Below are 20,824 nucleotides of genomic sequence, written 5' to 3'. Positions count from 1 at the left end.
ATCTTTTAAAATGTGTCAGTGAATAATGAGTGCACCTGTGCACCTGCCTGCAGTAAGAACAGGGTATTACACTGCGGTGTGTTCCTTTCAATTTGCCCTTTCCGATTATCATCATTAACATGCTATCAGTTATTATTTTGTATACAATACTAATGTCCTCGGCCATTACCCAGTTTGTGTTATAGTGATAATCATACAATCAGCATCTGCATTTTTTTTTATTTTTTCAGGTTCAGCCAAAATATTTATTGTGTTTTATATGGGAAATAATTCTTGTGCACAGGAAACAAATGTATCCAGTGGACAAACATTGCCCCAATGTATCTGACTGGGGAGGTCACATGACCTGATCTACAGATGTTAATGATGGACTGGTGCTGAAACCTGACAATTCTGGCCACACCGCTGTGATCTGTTTATTTCTGCCGCTGGTGAGTCCATACACACAGACTTATTGATGTGCAGAAGCCTGTCTTTAATACCCAGTGGCAAGTCATTGCATTCTTTGTATTGCTGCGATTGGCAGGAGAGGAGGGTTAGATGTAGAAGAAGGACGTGGGGTCTTTACTTTCATCCCTCTGCAAGATTACATCTGACTTCACATCTGCCTCTCCCTGGCCCAGTGGTCCTGCAGTCAGTAATCCTCTGCGCTTTCAATTAGCCGTGATGCAGTCGCTAAGCAACTGACCTGTGGTGAGGAATACATAATATCTTCTCTCCCCCTCCACCCACCTTGCAGTGTCAGGGTAGAATGTGAGGAGATTGCATTGATTTCTACGCAGGTTCACATTTGTCTTATCTGCTGTCCTTGGGCAATACTGATTTAAATACTACCTCTACTAAACCAGATTATGTTTCTCTCATAAATCCTGTGTTATTTTATGTTGTTTATTTAGCAATAAGATGTTTTTTTTTTCCCTGCTGCAGCATGTCTGATTTCTGGTCTGACCTGGCAACGTACAGAGACAGTAGGAGGTTATTAAAGCCTCACACCCCCACAATCAGCGGCACCCCAGGCTGTGACCTTTTCTGGCCTTTAATGTGGATCAGATTCTTAGTAGCATCCATGTGGCGCTGAGGAAACTGCATCTTGTCTCCGTATCGCTATAATTCTGACTACATCTATAACATTCATGTTGTCTTCTAATACAGAGATATATTATTATGATTTATAAATGAGTTTCATCCTATTCTAGAATCCATATCCTTATATAGAGGCATGATAAGTATTGTGAGGTGGTAACGTTACCCTAAGAATGACTGGAACACTGAGTAATTCTATAATCTATGTAGGATGTATCTTTATTGGGGAGCCTGCGACTGAGATTCCAGGTGTGTTCTTTTTGGGTGCTGCGGCCAACTATGGGCTTTTGTTCCCTGCCTGGGGGCAGCTGTGTCTTATTCATTACTCCTGGGAGTATAGATATTTGTCAGCTTGCTGTAGCCTTTAAATAAAGACAAAAAATAAAATAATGACTGTGGCTGTATAACAAGCAGCTGAGAACAGGTCATTTTGCTTTTGATATTCACCTGTTACAATTAGCGGCTTGTCTGTTCATTTGAAATGTTTGTCATTAACTGTTTATTGGTTATATCCACATTTACAGGTTAGCAAAGCTGGAAAACATTTTAAAAGGTGGTGAAGTAGCAGTATTGCCAGCTTTGGTAATTTTAACAGGGAAATACATCCAATGACCTTTATTCAAAGTGTTATTAAACAATTCTGCAGCCAAATGAGTGGCGCACCCACAAGGGGTGCTGGACGGGTCCCGACAGTCGGGATCCTGGCACGCATTTACCCGACGTCAGGATCCCGACTGTCAAAACACTGACAGCCGGGTTCCCGACGGCCACCTGCTATTTTCCCTCGTGGCGCTCACCATGCTGTCTGGGTCCGGCCAGTCGGGATCCCGACGTCGGGCTAATGAATCACCCACAAGTAGGTGTTCTTATCAGTTACCTAGCTCGCCACAGGTGCTGGCAATCATACATTATCCATACCTCCCAGCATGCCCCTCTCCAGGAAGACACAATGATCTGTTCCTGGGCTTCCCTGGTAATGTAGGATTGCCAGCACCTGTGGTGACACCTTTGTATCAGTTACCTAGCTCACCACAGGTGCTGGCAATCATACATTATCCATACCTCCCAGCATGCCCCTCTCCAGGAGGACACAATGCTCTGTACCTGGGCTTCCCTGATAATGTATGATTGCCAGCACCTGTGGTGACACCTTTCTTATCAGTTACCCAGCTCCCCACAGGTGCTGACAATCATACATTATCCATACCTCCCAGCATGCCCCTCTCCAGGAGGACACAATGCTCTGTTCCTGGGCTTCCCTGGTAATGTATGATTGCCAGCACCTGTGGTGACACCTTTCTTATTAGTTACCTAGCTCCCCACAAGTGCTGGCAATCATACATTACCCATACCTCCCAGCATGCCCCTCTCCAGGAGGACACAATGCTCTGTTCCTGGGCTTCCCTGGTAATGTATGATTGCCAGCACCTGTGGTGACACCTTTCTTATCAGTTACCCAGCTCCCCACAGGTGCTGACAATCATACATTATCCATACCTCCCAGCATGCCCCTCTCCAGGAGGACACAATGCTCTTCTCCTGGGCTTCCCTGGTAATGTATGATTGCCAGCACCTGTGGTGACACCTTTCTTATCAGTTACCTAGCTCCCCACAGGTGCTGGCAATCATGCATTATCCATACCTCCCAGCATGCCCCTCTTCAGAAGGATACAATGCTCTGCTCCTGGACTTCCCTGGTAATGTATGCAATGCTAATTTTTTTTTGCCATTATCCAGTTTGTGTTCTATAATGACAGCGTAATCATACATTACCAGGGAAGGCCAGGAACAGAGCATTGTGTCCTCCTGGAGAGGGGCATGCTGGGAGGTATATGTATGATTGCCAGCACCTGTGGGGAGCTAGGTAACTGATAAGGAAGGTGTCACCACAGATGCTGGCAATCATACATTACCAGGGAAGGCCAGGAACAGAGCATTGTGTCCTCCTGGAGAGGGGCATGCTGGGAGGTATGGATAATGTATGATTGCCAGCACCTGTGGGGAGCTAGGTAACTGATAAGGAAGGTGTCACCACAGATGCTGGCAATCATACATTACCAGGGAAGTCCAGGAACAGAGCATTTTCTTCTTGAAGGAGAGGGGCAGGTTATGCAACCCTGGTTTTCCCCAAATACATTTGTAACTATGGTCCCATATGCAAATGACACAGGTGTCTTCTATTGGCCATGGGAAATGTGACACTGGGGTAATGTTTCTGCATGCGGGATCACAAGTGTAGGCTGAGACACACCTCAAAAACGGTTGTGAAACGTCTGTGTTTTTGCTGCCAGTCCCAGTTACCACCCCAAAACCGTCCTGGACTGTCAATCACTTTGCAAAGGAATCCTCACTGTGAGTGGCATTGCTAAGGTACTTTGGTATGTGCAAAGTGCAATGATGTCAACAGAGATGAATGACAACAGCTCAAATCCATAAATATTTTTGTTGGAGACTAGGAACTCAAATGTAATAATTATGCCACTGTACAAAGCATTGGTTAGACCACATCTAGAATATGGAGTACAATTCTTGGCACTGCACAATAAAAAATACATCATAGAACTGTAAAAAGTCCAGAAAAGAGCGACAAAGCTCATTAAGGGAATGGAGAATTTAAGCTATAAAGATAGATTGAACCATTTAGGACTGTTTACGCTAGAAAAGAGACGTTTAAGGGGGACATGCTTAACATGTACAAATATATCAGGGGCCAATATAAGGAACTGTCAGACACCCTTTTACTGTAAGGAAGGACTCAAGGACACAAGGTCATGAGTTTAGGTTAGAGGAAAGAAGATTTCGTTCCATTCGAAAAAAAAAATTTTTTACAGTCAGGGCAGCCAAACTATAGAACTCTCTTCCTGGAGATGTGGTGTCAGCAGACACAATAAATACATTTAAAATAAGATTGGACAAACATCTATGGGATAAAACATACAGGCAGGGCCCTCGCCACCACTAGGCAGCCCTAAGCATTTGCTTAGGGCGCCAGCCATTAGAGGGCGGCAGTTTAAAGCAGGTCACCCCCTGAATGGGGGGGGTGAATGCAACCCCCCCCCCCCCGCACCTCCGGAGCCGCATCCCCCCTTCCCCTGGAGTTACTTAGCGCATCACCCACCCGACAACCCCCGCCCGACAACCCCCTCAACCTGGCACCCCCCCTGTGGAACGACGCGGTGGCCTGCGATGCACGGCACCCCCCCCCCCCGTGTGGACCGGCCGGTCTGCCGCCGCAATAGCCGGCACCCGGGGTACAAGCAATAATCATAATCTGTCCTTAATTATATCAGTATACACTACGTATAACAAGGGATGAAGCTAATACACCAAGGTGGAACTGGATGGACGTGAGTCGTTATTCAGCCTTATCTACTATGTAACTATGGGCCTTATTCTAGGTCACTGTTTCTGACAAAATCCTTCTTAGATGGCCAAAACCATGTGCACTGCAGGGGGGCAGATGTAAAATGTGCAGAGAGAATTAGATTTGGGTGTTTTATTTTGTTTCTGTGCAGAGTAAATACTGGCTGCTTTATTTTTACACTGCAATATAGATCTCACTTTGCATTACAAACCCCACCCAAATCTAATTCTCTCTGCACAAGTAACATCTGCCCCACCTGGAGTGCACATGGTTTTGTCCATCTAAGAAGGATTTTGTGAACTAAAATAAGGCCCTATGTAACTACGTATATGTATGCATACAACTCTGAATCAGGCCCATAGACCATATAGATGTGATAAGCTACAGCCTTGCTGGAATGTCATGTTGATGCTACTATACGTATGGTCCGTGTATAGTAGCATCGTAGTGTATGGTATCCCCTCGCATGGCGCAGTGTGCTCACCATGCTTCAGGCAAGTCATTTAAAAAAAAAAAGAAACCTAATGTCGACTTTTTTCACATCAACCCTTTGACTTTGTCAACATTTTGTTTGTGTCAGCATTTGACCATGTCGACCTAGACCCTGCCCAATGTCCAGCTGCACACTGAGCATTGCTGTAGTCGCTTTTGCCATCTCTATTGACCCACTGATCTCGTTTTTCAACATCGTTGGCCTTGTGTAAAGTCTAATCTAAGAATGGTACTCTATATATACCCCAGCCAGGAGGCAGTAGTCTCCAACCCTGCACAAATTGGATCAACCTTTACTCTCCATTCTCATTACCTCCTGTAGCTAAACCACATCCTACTAACACATCTCTGACAATATTCCAATATACAGTTACTGAATTTACCTTCTCATGCATGCAGCTTGCAACCCTGCTCACCACTGTCACTGGGCGGTATTCAATGTGAATACCCTGCGAGGTGCAGCGAATCCTGTTTAGGATTCGCTGCACATTCGCCACGTTCCGGAGCCAGCGGGCTCCGGTATTCAACGTGTCAGGGGCTCGCTGCCCCTGACAGGCGAATATGAGCTCCTGCGGCGATTGCCGCAGGGAGCCTCAGGACGGTGCCAGGCAGAGAGATGGTAGTCTCTCTGCCTAGCCCAGACCTTTGTGGGGGGTTAGGTGTGCTCCCCGGGTGCCAGGCAGCACAGGCTGCCCCCCCGGGGGTCCCAGCAGGCAAGCGTATATTCACTACACAGGATCGTAATGATCGTGCAGTGAATATATGAATATGTAATGAGCGGCTCCGCTCTGGCGCCACCTGCTGGCTGCTGTGTAAAAAAAAAAAAAAAAAATAAATAAATATTATTTTTAAAATTAAATATATATTCATGTGCTTACAGCACATGAATAAAAATAGCATGCCCCTCCTCAGAAGAAAATTCCTGATTTTTTGACACCAAATGTAAAAAACAGAACACTTTATTTTAAAAGTTCACATTCCACTTCACCATAAAAAGATAGCGATTGCTGCTCGGTGAATCATGGTGACCAAAACCTTCAAATGTATTCGCCAACTGGTCATTGAATAGGGTGATTCACCGTTTTAGTCAGAAATTCGCCAAACAGCACAAATTCACCATAAAAACCTGGCGAATCAGGCTCATTGAATACCGCCCACTGTCTGCACTCCTTGTTCCTTTCCTAGATGTTCTATCCAGTTCATGCTTCCATCTCTCCATTCGTGTCCACATATTTACATTAAACTCCCTTCCCTTTCATGTGAACTTTGAACTCTTTTACTACCCGCATCCATTCATCTTTTCATTTCAAACTTATTCAGACTCATCACAATTACGGAACCACTGAGAGTGAATTCCTTGTAAATTTCTTCATACTGCAATTTGTCAGTCTTACACTGGAACCTTCCTCTTTCACTTTCTTTTATATCAACAAAAATCCTCTACGTCCATGTGATACTATCATTTTTTTGTCAATTAGATCCAGTTTTTCATTTTGTTGAAAACTGTTCTTAAATGTCTAAATGCTTCAAACTGTCTCTTAACTGAGTGTGATATGTCTGTGTTATTGTGCATGTCTCATCACTCACAGCAACAGTACATGTCCAAAGGTCAGGCTGTATAGACAGCTGGTGCAATTTGATTACTTGGCTTGATAAAAGGGTTTGCGTATGCCCAAGTCTGACTCTCTGTTACTGGAGCATCACAGTGCTGTACAGTATTTTGACCAGGAGGGGGTTCTATTTTATTATATTAACTGTTGTTTATCTTCTATTGCCTTTATACTTTTATCTTTAATGAAACCTTTTCTTGTTTATGATCAACATGTGGACTAACATTCTTGCTCAAAACCATCCATTTACCATCTTGCAGGGATCTACCAATAGCATTACTGCCGTATGACTTATATATTTGCTATCATTTGACCTGACTAGTATCATACTAGTTGATTTTAACATTTCTATTACACATTCCATTATCTCTGCTTCCACAAAACCTAATTACCTTACAATAGTCTCCAACACTGAATGACATTACAACTCACATCTGTCCTGTCATTATCAAAGGCAGTGCACCAAACCTGTGTCTGTGGCAAGACGTTATCACCAAACACCTCAACAAATTTGCAATGGATTTCAGTAGCAGAAATGAGAAAGAATCAGAAAACATTCCAAATGTGAGAGGTATTTAAACCAAACTTTTTGAACCACAACCGTATATTGTTTTTTTTTTCTAATTCTGGGGCAAATTCATTAAGCCCGGCGTATTCATAAAGTGTCCGGTGATAACAAACCAGCCAATCTGTTCCTACCTGTTAAGTTACAGGCTGGGTTTGAATAATAACACTTAGGAGCTGATTGGATGCTGCATTATCACCAACCGCTTTATCACTTCATCTATCCGCTGTCTGATTTTTTTAAATTTTTGAATTTTTATTTTCCCATCTATAACATTAGAAATTGAAAGCGCCGCAGCATAATCCATGGATTACCACTGGGGGTGGTAAAAATTCTGACATACTTCAGCACAAAACCCATTTACATATGCAGTTTTAAGCTAACAAGCATTCAAGTTAAAAGAATGGCCGCCGTACCCTGTAGCTTGGCAGTTAAAATGGCATCTTGAGCTCTGAAAGAGAAGGATGGATTGCGTCTCAGTTTTCAATTTGCATCAGGCATATTAATTGCAGTGCGCAGCACAGCCATAAAACAGCAATGTGCTGGAACAAACATTTAATGTCCTGCGCTATGAACGAATGCTCGCATGAATTTTCAGAGACAGGCATTTCCCTCCCTCTTGCAGACCGATACAGCTACATCTTCTATTGCTGCTACGTGAGATATGTAGGTAGGAACCGATACAAATGAAGGAGACGAAATGAATCGTTCAGTGGAGGAGAATCTCCTGCTGTACGCCGTACACCTCCTCAGCACCGTCTTTATTATCGCAGGCTACAGTTTAAACCTTCACATTTTAAACTAAGTAATGAAAAAATGCACTGAAATGTGAAATATTCTGCGTATTAAATATGATATTCAAACTTTTAAGATTTCTATTACTTGTTACAATTCATGAAACTATAAAATAGTATAAAGTATTAATAGTTGCCATTTACGGTAACAACTTCAAGCTTTGCAAAGCAGGGATATAATATCTGGGGGGATAACAATCGGCGGGATACTTTATGAGATATTGGGGGAGAGGTATGAAGTAGTGAGATTTGATAAACCTCCGCTAAGGGTGGGATTGCCACATCAGAATGATAAATCATTGCATATAGTCTTTTGTGTACACTCACTTGCGCGCTCCCTCCGGTTCCATTCGCCATGCTGCACGGTCAACTGAATGATGCTGCATTTAGCGCTGAACATATTAAAAATGGTGGAACATAACATTACATTGTTAATTAAATTGTCTGATATGTATGGCCAATCAGGGTAGGTCTGGGATGAAGGATAGTCGTTCCGACCATCAGTCTGATTGGCCTGATATGGAATAACCTTTATACTGGGCCCAATTTCATCTGGCTCAGATCGGGCCAATAAATCGGATTAAATCGGCCCAACTTGCACGTGTGACAATTTGATGCATGGTTCCTTGTGCATGGGATCGGAGCCGGAGATCATACTTACTGCACGTAAGATCTCGGAGTTGTAACCCCTCCGGGCGGCAGGCAATGGGATGGAATGCAAGATGTCACATACACGAGTACCATATGCAAATTATTGTATGTGATCCTGCCACCCGGGAAAGTCCCGGGTGGCTCAAAGGGGATTTGATGCGACTTATTCGAGGGGAGAAGTCGCATAATAGAGTATGGTGGCCATAAGAGTGCACACAAGATGAAGTTTAATATAAATACACTATATGGACAAATGTATTCAGATGCCTGACATTACACTAGCATTACACCATCTGTAGTAACATTGTAGTCAAATACGTTAACATGGAAGTGGCCTCCCTTATGCAGCTAGAACAGTGCAGACTACTTAGAGATTCAGCACGCCGAGTCTGCCCATTGGACTTGCCATTAGATCATCCTTCCACAAATGCAACACTTTGGGACCTGCTGAGCCAGGGTTTAAAGGGACTTCTACCTTTAAAATGCATGCGTTGCTTCTATGGGCATGAGTATGGGAATGAGTAATCCCCATGTACTATGCAGATGCAGGAGCTACCGCGGCACTGAGCCTGCATAGATAATGCGGTGTGTATAAGAGCTCCTAACTTTCATGTGTCTGAGAAATGGTAGTTGGGAGCTGATTGGTTTGCTCACCATTTATCATATACAACAAGTTTTATCACTCACAATAGACATTGTGGGTGAGGAGTGCGTCCCGTCCAAACTGATTTCTTTTCTTTCTCTTTGTTTCCAATGTGTTAATATTAAATCAGGGGGCTGCACCCTAGCAGGTCAGGAATTGTATTTGGATAAAACTCCTGGCAGGCTGACAGTTCTTCCACCCACAAAACAATACAAACTATTACCACTAAACTTATGGTGCGGGTCTCCCAATCCCTTTCTCTCCATAAATGAGTATCTGTTGATTGGACATTTTGAAACATTACCTAAAATTATACACAAAATGTATCTGTTTTTTACAGGAGGAAGAAAGAAGTGGACAGAGTTGGGTGGGACAGCTAGCATATCCAGATATGCGCCGACCCGAGGTTTTGGATCTGTATTATTTTGGTATTTTGGTTCTAATTTTGAAACACCAACCTCGTGTGTTTTTTTGGATTGTTTTTTTAATACTAAAAACAATTAATCATGTAATTTGGCCTGTTTTTATTTCTGCGGTATTAATATCCAGTCAATTTTGGACACATCATAGCTCATAATATTGTTTTCATCAATTGGCCCAATGTTGCAGCAAAGGGCTGGTTACTAAGCAACAGAAAAGCAGCACAACCACACAGCAATTTATAGAATATCTATAAAACATTTCCACAGCAGTGGCAAAAAAGGTAAGTGATGCGAGATCAAATTGTCCTTTGGCCTTCTTATTTACCTCTATGTTGGGTTTTAAAAAGAACATGTGCAGTTTAACAAACCAAGCACTTCAGCAAAAGGAACTGCTGCATTTGTGGCTGAAGTGCTTGCTTTGTTTGGGTCCTCACTAACAAGCTTAACATAGTTTGAACTGTTTTTTGTTAATAATCTCTACAGTGGGAAGATGTTACCTTTTTCATCCTCATCAGTGTTAACATCATTATTACACAATATTATCTCATCTTCGCTGGGATCCACCATTACAGTAGTCTCTCTACTTTGATTTGTTATGATTGCCATCAGATGGTACTACGGTAGGAGGTGCTGTTACACTTGCACAGTCTACAGTATACTGTATCAAGCTTTGTTCCCCAACATTGCACATAATCTATACCCAGCCTCCTTCCCCAACACTGCACATAATCTATACCCATCCTCCTTCCCCAACACTGCACATTATCTATACCCAGCAATTGGTGCATCTACCAGCCTCCTTTCACCTACCCCTGCTATGGCACATACCCAATGAGCCTCCTCCCCCCCATCATAATAAATAATAATAATGATATTTATATAGCACTTTTCTCCCAATAGGACTCAAAGTGCTTCACACATTGTCTTTACAGCTCAGAATACACAACAAGCTTATCAGTAGATGTCAGTGAAATGCTTGAGTAAATAAGTATGTCTTTAGTCTATTTTTAAAGGATTCTATAGTGGGCGCTTCTCGCACTGTGCGAGGAAGAGAGTTCCACAGAGTTGGAGCAGCAAAGTTGAAAGCTCGACCCCCAGATGAATTCAGGGAGATTCTGGGTACTGTTAGTAGTCCTTCTTCAGTGGATCGTAGTAATCGAGTAGGACAGTAAGGGATCAGCAGCTGTTGCAGGTACCTTGGGCCCTGGTCATGTAGGGCCTTGAAAGTGAGTAAGCCAATCTTGAAAACGATTCGCCATTTTACAGGTAGCCAGTGAAGGGCGTAGAGAATGGGAGTTATGTGGCAGGAGCGGGGCTGGTTAGTTAATAGTCTGGCGGCTGCATTTTGTACCAGCTGCAAGCGGTGCAATTCTTTTGCTGGAAGACCCAGGTAGAGAGCATTGCAGTAGTCTAGTCGTGATGATATAAATGCATGTATGACTTTAGGAAGGTCTTCTGAGGGAATTAAATGCTTGATTCTGGCTATGTTTCTCAGATGAAAGAATGAGGATTTGATTGTGGCTGACACCTGATGTTTAAGTGTCAGGCCATTATCCAGGACAACACCAAGATTCCGCACATGATCAGAGTTTTTTAGTGCTGTGCCCCCCAGCGTAAGACCTGTCAGTTGGCTATGCTGCCGTCTTGTCATGGCACATTATACAGCAGCTTCCTACTCTGCTCCCCCACCCCCCCAGTATGGAACATACCCTAAGCTCCCCCCAGCATGGCACATACAGCAGCCACCTCCCCCCCCACATGGGGCACATTAAGCAGCAGCTTCCTGCCCCACAAATGGCACATACCCTATGTCCCCCTCCCCCCCCCCACACACAGCATGACTTGGACATACAGCACCCTCCACCACACATGGCATGATAGCCTGAGCCCCCCCCCCCCCCCCTCTAATGTTCAGCAAAAAATTATGTGGCACAGCATCTACTGAGCCCTATTTTAACACACTTCCACTGATTGACCCTGAACACACACACAAGTTTTTTATATTCTTTTTTTTTTTTTGCATCACCAACTACTTGTGCAGGCACCAGTGTGCACCAATAAAGGGTTAATGCTGCCCTCTATAATTAGGAGCTCTAGGCTGCACTGTGGGCAGTAACAGAAAGCAACACAACTGGGACACAACGTCACATCTGATGCACAGCCTTCTGGTTCCAGCTGTTACTATGCATCTGGCAGCCAGGCTACAGTGTGGCCATGGTGTAGTCTGCCCCCAAGTATTACTAATCAGATGGATTGCCACGCTTGTATGTGCAGCCATTTGATTGCTACATATTTAATTGCAAAAAAGCCTATCTATGTGGTTAAAAGGGATTGGCTCTTGTATCTGTAAAAAGGCATAGGTGGCTTAGCCTCACAGCCAGTTATAGCGTCTGTCTGCCAGAAGACACATGCTTTGCTGCAGTTTGTTGTTGTCTTTCCATGTCACACTTTGCCATCATCACTGATCTTTGGAACCCCTGCCCGCACCTAGCCTTGTCCTGTCCTGGGAAATTTCACCTCTTCTGGACCTAAGTTTTAAAGTTGCTGGACTCTGGACTTGTTTTTGTCTATTCTCACATAGTAATTACATTGACTCCCTTATATACATTATATACAGTACCTAAGACCTGGTGGCATCCTAGTACCATGGGAACTTACTTCTTGTGGGAATGGCTGTTGCTATAGAAGTCCTACATACAGTAGCCTGCCTTGGAGAGTCATGTCGTTGTCTGTGTGTTCTCTAACAAAATGAGAATTAAAATGGGAAAACTAAAAACGCATTGAACAAATATAAGGAGATTGTCCTACTGTAAAATGTGAATCAAGGTAAAAAAAAAACAAAAAAAAACAGAAACATAAAAAAACCCGGATTGCTAGAGAATAATCTAATTCTGAAACATGTACGTAAATAGGAAAATATGAAATTAAAACAAAACTTTTGAGCCATTAAAAGATAAAGTGGTGAATTATTTGGCGGAGATAAAAAAAAAAAAATATTTAATAGGTCATCTTTCTTTTTATCATTTTAATAGCATTCGAAGAGGAGGAGAGAAACGCTCAGAAATATGTTGTGTAGCAATAACTAGGCACACCATTAATTATTACTTGTTTATCTCAGGGTGATTTGTTTAAACAAGATTAGGGTAGATAAATTACCTGCCCAGGTGGCTTCCACCCACACTTTCTAAATACATTTAATTTAGTCATTAATAGAAGAACCCTGTTTCTTATATTTATGAATTGCATCCTAACGAAGTTAGAATCAAAGCACTCGCAGAGAACGTCAAGACCATGGCTGGGAAATTACAGCGGTGCAGCCCTAATATCCGCCGTGGCTATGATATTGGAAGGACCCTAAGGAATCCTTTCTGTAATATGAAAGGGATCATAAATTAAATAAATACAGTTATAATATTGCAGAAGTGGATAAGAATAGATAAGTACATTCATTTTATAAATTAAACATCTAGCGCAATGGTTGTATATACTGTACCAACATGTGCCATCCTACTTAACAAAGCAATGATGGTACCAATGGTGTATGTATGACATTGATAACCCAGATTACATTTAAGCCGTGAACTAGGGTACAAGTAGAGGTTTTTGTCCATAGCATCAGAATGGATTATGAAAAATTACAATTTATTTTGCATTCACTCTTCGGGCTCATTCCTATGGGGCGACTTGGTGCGTTTAGCAATGTAAGATAGTCAGATCGCTCAGCACACATGGCTTGCTAGAACGTCCATACACACGTAGCCAGTGTCGTATTTAGGGGGAGGTGGGCCACACGGGCTCGCCCCCCCCCCCGGCATGCAAGGCCGCTCGTGGTAATGGGGGGACTGCCGCCGCTGGGAAGAACTGTAAGCATTGATAGCTACAGCTAGTAGACACCACTGCCACTCCTAAAACCTGGCAGGTGGCAGCACAAGATTTTAAATAGCCGGGGCGTGCAGTGCTCGGAATACAGCTGGGCAGCCCCTGGCTCTCTGCCTGGCTGTCAATGCTTAAAATTCTTCCAGGCGGTGCTCCTGCAAAATTTTTTGTCAGAAATGACAGGGGGGGGGGGGGGTCAATGGCTGTCACTTCTGCCCAGCGGTGGCTGTCCCCCATTTACCTGGAGCATATATTCCCCCTTGGCAATGAGCATGTATTCCCACATGGCAATGACCATGTAACCCCCATGGCAACGAGCATGTAATCCCACATGGCAACGATCATGTAATCCCACATGGAAACGAGCATGTAATCCCACATGGCAATGAGCATGTATTCACCCATGGCAATGGGCATGTATTCCCACATGGCGATGACTATGTAACCCCCATGGCAATGTAACCCCAGGGCAACAAGCATGTATTCCCACATGGAAATAACCATGTTTTAACATGTAATGGGTATTAGACTTATTGACGCGTGCCTTCAGTGTGCAATGTACCTGTTTATGCAATTTATTATGAATTTTGCCTCAATTCATGTGGCATTATGTGAATTTTGGCTCATTCCGTTTGGCATCATGTGCAGGGGGCAAGTATAATGGGGTCTACTATTTTGTTACATAATGTGTAGAAGTGGTACACGCAAGGACACGTCCCCTTTTGAGTGGCCACACCCTCCTTTGTCACGCAGAACTACATCCTTCTATTTTGACACCAAGGTGGGGCTGTGTACTTTAAATGCCAGGGCCTATTTATAATCCCATTCCTGCCCTCTCTCTCTCTCTACCTCTCTCTGCACTCTGAGCGGGCAGACTGGCACCACTATCACCCCCCCCTCCCCCGCCCATCCTATCCCATCCTCTCCCCGATAATGGTGTCCTCCCTGTCAATTTCTCCTGGATCCGCCCCTGCACATAGTGATGTGTGTATGGGCAATCTGTGATAACCAGTGTTCCCTGGTTAGAGCACCAGTGAACTGACTACATTTTGACTACATGTACTCAAGATCTCAGCCAGCAATGGCGACTTGTGGTCCCTTGCTCAGGGGCATACACACGGTGCAATCCGTGCTTAAGTTTTAAATCAGATCGCTAAGAAAACGGGCTTTTATTTCCCCGGGAGCATGCCCCTTACTACTGAGATTATGTTCCTTATTCTGGTCCACACGCAACACTGCAAATTTTGCAGCATTGCGTTTGGATTAAACGCCACCGGCCACTCGCACAGCCACCCACCCCCTCCCCGCATGGCTGCGAAGGGATGTTAACATTAACATCCACCCACATCTTTGGGTGCAGGGGCCAAATCATTCGATGGTCAGCGACCATCGAATGATTTGGAAGGTGCGCGCCAAACAGTCGCCCATGGGCACGCCCTCCCCCCCACCCGCACTGGTAGGTGTGAACAGGATGCCGTGCCCGTTCACACCCAGCGTATGCACGTGCACAGAAGGGAAACATCGCTCCCCCTTGCGAACGCGCAGGGAGCGAACAAACTAAAATAAGGCCGTACTGTATATATCTGATTCATACAGCTCAGACTTTCCATTTAAATGCACAGAAAGAATAAAGAAATCAGCTAACAGCAGAAGAACTTCTACCTTATATACAATTATTCATGATCTCCGATTGTTTTCTACCTTTGTTATTATGGTATGTTTATTATCTATATGTATGATTCCTTTAAGGCGCCTAGAGAATTATGCTGTTTTATCTTCTATCTATTACTTAACACTTAAGCCTAGCAATAACTCACACTGACACCTTAACTAATAAATAAGACACGGACACCAACTGCGTAAGTTTAAAGGTCATCTAGGATATTTATTTAAAGATGGTATGACCCTAAATTGTTTAGGGATGGCAAGAAGAAGCACTTGAGACCAGCACCCTCAAAAAACGCAGATGCCCCTCATGGCGGCGACCAGGTCGCCCCACTCGCTGGCATCACTCAAATAACTTGTGTGTACAGCCCGCTCCGCAGCGGCATGCCACGCCCCTCCTAGGGCCAGACGCGGTCACTTCCAGGAAGTGTCCAGCGCCCCACCGCGTTGAGTCGGGACTCGCCTACCTTCTTGGCAGAGGGGCGGGCCATACCCCACGGAGACCACCTGACACCACACTTGAGTGCTGGTCGAGAGCGCTCAACCGCCACTGCCTTGGCACTCTTACCCCGCCGGGTTAAACTGTGCCACAAGGCCCGCCACCCTAAAACAACAACCTACGCCCTAACTACACTAAACTAGCGAGAATGTCCTGCAGAAAAATGGCCATACCGGGGTCCGATAGGTGAACCCCGTCCGGCCTATACAACTTGGGGTTGGTTTTCACAATGGTGGGATGCCTGACTGCTTTACCACCCTTCGCCACTATGTATCTGGACACTGCGTGGTTCACTTTCTTTCTGGCCTTCTCAACAGCCTCTATGCTCCGACACCCCCGCCATGTGAAACGGGGCACTATGTCTGACCACACCAGTAATACACCTGGCCAACGCTCCTGTATCCTCGCCATGTCCTTCTCGATTTGTATGGTTAATGCGATGCCTGTCCGCTTGACCAGGTCATTGCCTCCCAGGTGTATTACTAAAACATCAGGTATGCCTAATCTCCTAGCTTTGGAGACTAGCAGGTCCCACAGGCCATACCACTGAAAACCCCTAATGCCCAGCCAGTGCACCTCCCGTGCCTGAGACAGCACCGGGGCCGCGGCTGCCAATGGGTGCCTAGCAGCCCAATATATGTATGAGTGCCCCACTAACCAAACCCTGCCCAGAGTCCGTGAGGAAGGGGGAGGGGCTGAAAAAGAGAAAACCTAAGTTTAGCATATAACATTATACTGTAAGACACAACTGGAATGCATTGACTATAGACCCGAGTGAAGGGGAAAAATCTTAAAAAACCTCTGGTGGACTGTTGGGGGAAGCCAATTGTAATTAAGTCCCCTGCAGAGGAAAAAGTAAAAAAATTCCCTTCACACCGTCGATTCCGGAACGCTAAAGTTCCAAAACCGATTGTAAACAGTATGTTTTCGGGTCAGCGCAACAGGCGCTATCTACAACTTATCTAACCTTATATATTTCTTATAAGCGGCTGACTTCCACTTGAACTGAGGATGGTGGAAGCCCCGCTGCGGCTGCACAAGTTGCCGCTCCGATTCTGAACGAATGCGTTCCATACTCTCGCTCGGGGAGACCCAATGCCGCGACACACCTCCGAAACACAGCCGCAAACTGGAATCGGGTAAGTGGCCCCACCTCTTTGTGTGCCAGGAACTGTGCCGCGGTGCCTGGTCCGCCCGAGACATACTCCTCAGCCAGGGATACAGGACATATCGCCTTATTGCAGTGCGCTCTCAATGTAATCCAGGCGCCCTTACCCGCTTGGTCTGTCTTAGACCTCCCTATCTTGCAGAGTATCTTCCCCTCACGGAAAACTACATCTTCTTTGAGGAGCCCAGAAAGCGCTTGCTTGTTAGCTGCCACTAACTCGCTTACCCTAAAGGCCCCAAAAAATGCAAAGGAAAAAGCCACCTTGAAGAGCGCCACCTCATATCTATTCTCTGCCACTCCATTCAGACACTGCATAAGGTCCCCCAGCATGCCCTCATCCACAGGGCGACGTGAGTCTGGAACCCCTGGCTGTGCCCTAGCCCACCCCTTTAGAGCTTTGGACAGTACAAAAGACCTGGTAGGATCTGGCTCACCTAGCAACTTGGAATGGAAAGCTATCCCAGCCAAAGCCGCCGCCATAGCCGACTTTGACCTGCCGTTTTTATAATGCTCCCAGACGAAGGCTAGTAACCGGTCCTCGACCGACTTACCCTCTGCCTCCGGTGAAACCTGAAAGGCTGACCAATCCCTCCAAGCCGCCCCATAAGCTCTACGTGTGGACGGTGCCAAAGATAGCAGGGCCAGTGACTTCATGCCGACTCTATGACCTGCCATACAGGAGGGGGACATCTGAGCCCCGTGATAGCAGCCTCTGGAGCCAGCTCGCGAAATCTCTCGAACTGGAACCTCGAGAGTGCGTCTGCTATGCTGTTATCGACACCCGGGACGTGACGGGCCCTAAAGTGGATATTGTGCTGCAGACAATGTAAGACTAGGTGTCTTAGCAAGCGCAATGCTTCTGGCGATGTGGCCCTCTGGTTGTTAATCGCATGAACAACTCCCATGTTGTCGCACCAGAACACTATGTTCCTGTCCGCTAAATGGCTGGCCCACAACTCGACCGCTACAATTATGGGAAAGAGCTCCAGCAGTAACAGATTGACCGTGAAACCACGGTCGATCCATGACTGTGGCCACGGCGCGCAGCACCATTCTCCTTGCAAGTAGGCCCCAAATCCCGTAGATCCCGCAGCGTCCGTGTAGAGCTGTAGCTCCACACTGGAGGCTGTGTCCGCCGGCCACAGCAGCTCCCTGTTAAACTGCTCCAGGAAAATGGACCAGACCGCTAGGTCACCCTTTATCTCCTGCCCTAGCCTGACTGTATGGTGTGGGTCTCTCGCCCCCGCTGTGGCCCTCTCCAGTTTCCTGCAGAACACCCTCCCCATAGGCATGATGCGGCAAGCGAAATTGAAAGATCCCAGCAGCGACTGAATCAGTCGCAACCGAACCCTCCCCTTCCGCCGGCACTCCTCGATCAGCGCCTGCAGCTTTGTCACCTTATCCTCCGGCAGCCTGCAACATCCACCCTCAGAGTCTATTTCGATACCCAAATATGATATCCCCTGGTGGGACCCTCTGTTTTGTCAGCTGCTATGGGAACCCCCATGGCCGTCAATATGTCTTTGGCCCTTTCCAGAATGCGCATACATGTGTCGTCATCTCCTGGTCCCACAAAAAGGAAATCATCCAAATAATGAGCCACCCCTTTGCAGCTCGCACCCTCCTGTATGCACCAATGCAGGAAGGTGCTGAATCTCTCAAAGTAGGAACAGGAGACCGAGCATCCCATGGGCAGGCATTTGTCTATATATATGCCCCCTTCTAACCTGAAACCCATAAAGCGGAATGACTTGGGGTGCAAGGGGAGCAGCCGGAAAGCGGACTCTATGTCCAGTTTCGCCATTAGTGCCCCATGACCGAAACCCTTCACTATCTCCAGAACTTCATCGAAGAGCTGGTAATGCACACTACACTGTGATTCCGGTATGGCGTCGTTGATCGACCTTCCGGGGGGGTAAGACAAGTGTTGTATCAACCTGTACTTCCCTGGCGTCTTCTTAGGGACTACGCCTAAAGGGGAGAAGCACATGCTGGGCAAGGGTTCGGCCGCAAAGGGGCCTGCCATCCTTCCCAGTTCTATCTCTGCATACACTTTCTGCCTCACGACCCCTGGAAAATCCCTTGCCGATTTGAGGTTTTTATGTGATCTCACTAAGACTGACTCGGGTATGGGTAACTGAAAACCAAACTTAAAACCATTAAATAAGAACTGTGCCGCCTCCCTATCGGGGTAAGAGGCTAGGCGGCGAGCTAACTCGTCCAGGACTATGAGGGAGTGTGCCTTACTTGTTGCTAGGCCCTGCCTCACCCTGCTCCTGGGCCCTTCCAGACTTGCAGGCCTTTCCTGAGTGTCCTGCCCCGCACCAACGGCACTCGTGCCTGTAGCGGCACTTTGCCCCTCTCTCACATTTGCCGTCGTTAAAGGCAAAACATCTACCTTCGCCCCGGGTTTCCCCCCGAGAAAGGGCTTCCTGCCTGCTTGCTCAGTGGATGGCTGACCTTTCCCAATGACCTCCAGCCATATTTCTACATGCTTGCACCCCATGGGCATGTTTGTGGACCCCTCGTGAGCCCTACGAAACTTCTCGTCATAGTCCCGCCATGCCCCGTTCCTGTAGCTGATGAATGTCTCGTTTACCAAAAATAGGTAGCGGAGAACATTCAAGTGCTCATCTGGCCTGGTGCTCAGGTAGCACGAGGAAAAGATGAGGAAACCCCTGAGCCAATTGTGGAAGCTCTTAAATGCGAGCTCCCCGTTGGCTGAGGATTTCTTGGCCTTGTCGAATTCCTTTTTCATATCGGCCGTCAAAGTGAAGAAATCCACAAACTTCCCCTTCTTAATCCTCTCTTTAACTCCCCTACGGAGCCCCCTGGCTATGGCTGTATTGGAGCAGTGGACCTTATCCCCAGCCGTATCTGTAACGGGGGGGGGGGGGTGGCGCGTCCCTTTGTTTGCGCTTTGTGCCTTTGACCCTCCTAGCCACGGCTCGCGCAACCAACTTTGCAAGCTTGCGCGGGCGCCCAGACTGACCCTCATCCCCGCTACTAGCAGTGGAGTGATAAGATGAGGATTCACACAATGAATTGTCCGTGTTCTCACCATCCGTGGATTCGGCCCCGTCCTCAGGTTCTGGCCCAGCCTCTTGCATCCCGGGCTGTTCTGAAGGCCTGGGCCTCACCGACCCGCCAGACTGCCCTTCATCCCCGGAGGCGCCCCCGGGGTCCCTGTCGCTTGTGACCGCCATGGCGGCCGGAGTAGATGACCTCTGACCCGGCCCGGAAGCTTGCAGGGTTCGTTGCGTGGCACTCTGTGCCGAGCTCATGGCCCTCCCGGCCCGGTCCGAACCTGTAGACGTTTCAGGAGACAAATGCAAGGTATTACCCGTGGAGCCTGACGTCGCAGAAAAAGCAGCCTCCCCCCTGGGTGCCCTACCCCTTTCTGCACTCCCTGTGGGCGTATAGTGCGGACGCGTAGGGGTGAAGTTTGGCTGCTGCCCATATGGGTGTTGCTGAACCCCGCTCTGATAGGGATGCTGCAACCCTGACGCCCAGCTAGGCGTGGGCTGCTGCTGGAACAATGGCCAAGCCGACCCGCAAGGCCCCTGCGTCGTCCCACCGTGTTGGTGGAAGTATGGGAAAGATGGCTGTTGTCCCCAGGTAGGCTGGTGGGACATGGGCTGCTGCGCTGGTGTGTACCCTGTGTGGCCGGTTGATACCGCCGTCGGAAAAGGCCAGACCCCCTGCTGGTGTGGGGTGCCGGTGGGCTGCTGATATTGCTGGAAACCCGGGTAGAATGCTGCCTGACCCAAACCCTGGTGTCCTTGCTGTAAGGGAGCTGCGTGAGGGAACATCCCCTGTGGTGCCTGGTACCGCCCAGGGCCCTGTTGCCACGCTGCTTGCTGCCCCGGATAAAACTGCGCTGTGGTAGGCCCCGTGCCATCCCCGCTGCCGCGGGTTAAGGCCGGTGGCCCCCCAGAAAACGCCCCCGTCTGCGGGGCAAAACTGCCTGGCAGTAGAGGCTCCCCAGTGTG

The 20,824-nt window shown here is 46.8% G+C and overlaps 1 long non-coding RNA gene across 2 annotated transcripts in view; it reads left to right on the top strand.

Moving 5' to 3' along the window:
- Nucleotides 1-420: 420 nt before the first annotated feature.
- Nucleotides 421-20,824, top strand: part of LOC146049827 (uncharacterized) — a 161,184-nt gene continuing 140,780 nt past the window's right edge. The window contains exons 1-2 of one of the 2 annotated variants that reach the window (XR_014466214.1): nt 421-693; nt 9,543-9,905. This is a non-coding gene — a long non-coding RNA (uncharacterized LOC146049827). The remainder of the gene's footprint in view (nt 694-9,542; nt 9,906-20,824) is intronic. The other variant, XR_014466213.1, reaches the window with a different exon arrangement.

Source organism: Crinia signifera, chromosome 12, assembly GCF_055691185.1.
Source record: "Crinia signifera chromosome 12, ASM5569118v1, whole genome shotgun sequence".
Classification (NCBI taxonomy): Eukaryota; Metazoa; Chordata; class Amphibia; order Anura; family Myobatrachidae; genus Crinia; species Crinia signifera.
This window is presented reverse-complemented; position numbering and strand designations above follow the sequence as displayed.